The sequence below is a fragment of the Lynx canadensis genome, chromosome A1, assembly GCF_007474595.2.
Source record: "Lynx canadensis isolate LIC74 chromosome A1, mLynCan4.pri.v2, whole genome shotgun sequence".
NCBI classification, from domain to species: domain Eukaryota; kingdom Metazoa; phylum Chordata; class Mammalia; order Carnivora; family Felidae; genus Lynx; species Lynx canadensis.
In genome coordinates, this window is record NC_044303.2 from 41,039,072 (window position 1) to 41,042,788 (window position 3,717).

At 41.7% G+C, this 3,717-nt stretch overlaps 1 pseudogene; it reads left to right on the forward strand.

Annotated features, from left to right (window-relative positions):
* The first annotated feature begins 1,247 nt into the window (after positions 1-1,247).
* On the forward strand, positions 1,248-2,799 carry LOC115504273 (annotated as a pseudogene).
* The last annotated feature ends 918 nt before the right edge of the window (positions 2,800-3,717 follow it).

Genomic DNA, 3,717 nt, shown 5'->3' on the forward strand with positions numbered 1-3,717 from the left:
TACTTGCTGGATAAAGGATTCTCGGCTGCATATTCTGTGTTGTCTTCACATTGACGATCTCCTGCCATTCCTTTCTGGCCTGCCAAGTTTCAGTAGAGAGACCAGTCACGAGTCTTATGGGTCTCCTTTTATATGTTAGAGCACGTTTATCTCTAGCTGCTTTCAAAATTTTCTCTTTATCCTTGTATTTTGCCAGTTTCACTATGATATGTCGGGCAGAAGATCGATTCAAGTTATGTCTGAAGGGAGTTCTCTGTGCCTCTTGGATTTCAATGCCTTTTTCCTTCCCCAGATCTGGGAAGTTCTCAACTATTTTTTCTTCAAGTACACCTTCAGCACCTTTCCCTCTCTCTTCCTCCTCTGGGATACCAATTATTCTTATATTATTTCTCTTTAGTGCATCACTTAGTTCTCTTTTTCCCCTCATCCTCCTGGATTTTTTATCTCTCTTTTTTTCAGCTTCTTCTTTTTCCATAATTTTATCTTCTAGTTCACCTATTCTCTCCTCTGACTCTTCAATCCAAGCTGTGGTCGTCTCCATTTTATTTTGCAGCTCATTAATAGCATTTTTTAGCTCCTCCTGGCTGTTCCTTAGTCCTTTGATCTCTGTAGCAAGAGATTCTCTGCTGTCCTGTATACTGTTTTCCAGCCCAGCGATTAATTTTATGACTATTATTCTAAATTCACTTTCTGTTATATTGTTTAAATCATTTTTGATCAGTTTGTTAGGTGTTGTTATTTCCTGGAGCTTTTTGAGGGAAATTCTTCCCTTTTGTCATTTTGGATAGTCCCTGGAGTGGTGCGGAACTGCCTGGCACGTCCCCTGTGCTGTCTTGAATAACTTGCGTTGGTGGGCAGGGCTGCAGTCAGACCTGATGTCTGCCCCCAGCCCCCCACTGGGGCCACAGTCAGACTGGTGTGTACCTTGTCTTCCCCTCTCCTAGGGGCGGGATTCACTGTGCGGTGGCATGACCCATCTGGGCTACTTGCACACTGCCAGGCTTGTGGTGCTGGGGATGTGGCGTATTAGCTGGGAGTAGATGGGCAAGGTGCACAGGGGCGGGAGGGGCAGGCTCAGCTCGCTTTTCCTTGGGAGATCCACTTTGGGACGGGCCCTGCGGCACCGGGAGGGAGTCAGACCCGCTGGAGGGATGGATCCGCAGAAGCGCAGCTTTGGGTGTTTGCGCGGTGCCTGCCAGTTCCCTGGCAGGAACTGGTTCCCTTTGGCTGGTGGATAGGCGAGGGAGATGGCGCTGGTGAGCACCTTTGTTCCCTGCCAAGCTGCGCTCTGTCATCCAGGGCTCAACAACTCTCCCTCCAGTTGTCCTCCAGCCCTCCCTTTCTCCGAGCAGAGCTGTTAGCTTTATAACCTTCCAGATGCTAAGTCCCTCTTGCTGTCGGAACACACTCCGTCTGGCCCCTCCGCCTTTGCAAGACAGACTCGGGGGCTCTGCTTGGCTGGCAGGCTGCCCCTTCGCCCCGGCTCCCTCCAGCCAGTCCGTGTAGCATGCACCGCCTCTCCGCCCTTCCTACCCTCTTCTGTGGGCCTCTCGTCTGCGCTTGGCTCCAGAGACTCCGTTCTGCTAGTCTTCTGGTGGTTTTCTGGGTTATTTAGGCAGGTAGGTGGACCCTAAGTGATCAGCAGGACATGCGGTGAGCCCAGTGTCCTCCTGCGCCGCCATCTTCCCAGGATTCTCTTATTTGCATTCTTAATGAATCAACCAAAATTATTTTTTCCAATTGGTTAGATGAAGGAAAGGGGGTTATTTATTACCTTTCTAGGAATCCACCAACATCAAATTCAGCAGTGTTTTTTCTAAAAAGGTAAGGATACATAAACATGAAAACATATATTAATAAGCTCCACCACATTAATTGAATAAATATGAAACATATAAAGGAAAAATTAAGGTAAAAAATAACCAACGCTTAAGTGTATAAAGGATTTTTAAATAAATAAATATCTAAAACTAAGAATAGAAGGGAACTTTTTTAGAGTAGTATTAAAGGAGATCTTAAAAAATGTAGACCTAAAGTCATCCCCAGTGATCATACTTTAGAAATATTTCCATTCAGCTCAGTGGGAACAAAACTGCTATATACCAATCATTTCACATTACACTGGAAGTCAGTTAATTCCATAAGACAAGAAACGGGAAATTAGGATCATGAGTATTGGCAAGAAAAAAAAATATCATTTGCAGAAAATGTAACTGCCTAAATAATATATCAAAAAGTATTTTAAAATATTTTTGTGGATAGAGAATAAGCATACATAAATAATTATTGAATTTATAAAATTAAACTAACTGATTAAAACACCATAGAATCCCTTTACGATCTGCCAGCTGTGGTGGAACCTCCGCCAAGATGTAGATTTCTGGAATACCCTTATGGGGAAGACCATCTCTCTAGAGGTCGAGCCCTCGGATGCAATAGAAAAGGTAAAGACCAAAATCCAGGGTAAGGAGGGAATTTCTCCTGATCAGCAGAGCCTGGTTTTGCTGGCAAGCAACTGGAAGGTGGACGTACTTTTTCTAACTGCAACATTCGAAAGGAGTCCACTCTATCTTGTGTTGAAACTTCGTGGTGGTGCTAAGAAAAGGAAGTCTTACACCATTCCCAGGAAGAATAAGCATAAGAAAAAGAAGGTTAAGCTGGCTGTCCTACTATAAGGTGGATGAGAATGGTAAAATCAGTTGCCTTCATTGGGAGTGCCCTTCAGATGAATCTGGTGCTGGGGTTTTTATGGCTAGCCACTTTGACAGATGTTATTGCGGCAAATGTTGTCTGACCTAGTGCTTCAACAAACTGGAAGGCAAGGAATTGCGTGCGGGTTAATAAAAAACAAACTAAAAAAATACAATGGAATAAATTTTCCACCAACAATAACAAAGCTCCTTGGAAAAATTCAAATTACAAATGAGGAGGGCACTTGTTGGGATGAGCACTGGGTGTTATATGGAAACCAATTTGACAATAAATTTCATATTAAAATAAAAAAATAAAAAAGAAGCTGACTAAAGGGAGACGTTCTCAATGTTGATGGATGATAGTATTCAAAGTTATGAACAGATTGATACATCCAAATAATCTTGGCTTTTAAAAAATTCCGGTAAAAGCTCCAATGCTATTTATTCACAACACTTAGAGAAAAAATGTATCTTAAAATGACTGAAGGAAATACAAGTTCAAGAGAAACAAGATAATTATTAAATTCAAAAATGATGTGGAAAATTTCCACATCTAATAATAAGATATCATGATGTGATTTTACCTTGACTTCAAAAATATAATAAACTACATGTTTAGAAACCCTCCTACCATAAAAACCTAATAATACTGGCATAAGGCACATATCCTTTAAAGTGCATATCTAAACAAATTAGAAAGTAAGAGCAACCTACATGTATCTAAAATAAGACATTACTGAACCCAGAGGGGTTATGGACCACTGGAGACATGATTTGTATTGTTAAAAGTAGAACATCTGCTTCTCATAAGTGATGGAGGAGAACGTGGAGCCTCTGGCCCACACCAGGTAGAAGGTGAAGACTTGAAAAGAAATCTAGGATGTTTGGAAGGTTACATTTTTTTTTATTTTTTTTTTTTAATTTTTTTTTTCAACGTTTATTTATTTTTGGGACAGAGAGAGACAGAGCATGAACGGGGGAGGGGCAGAGAGAGAGGGAGACACAGAATCGGAAACAGGCTGCA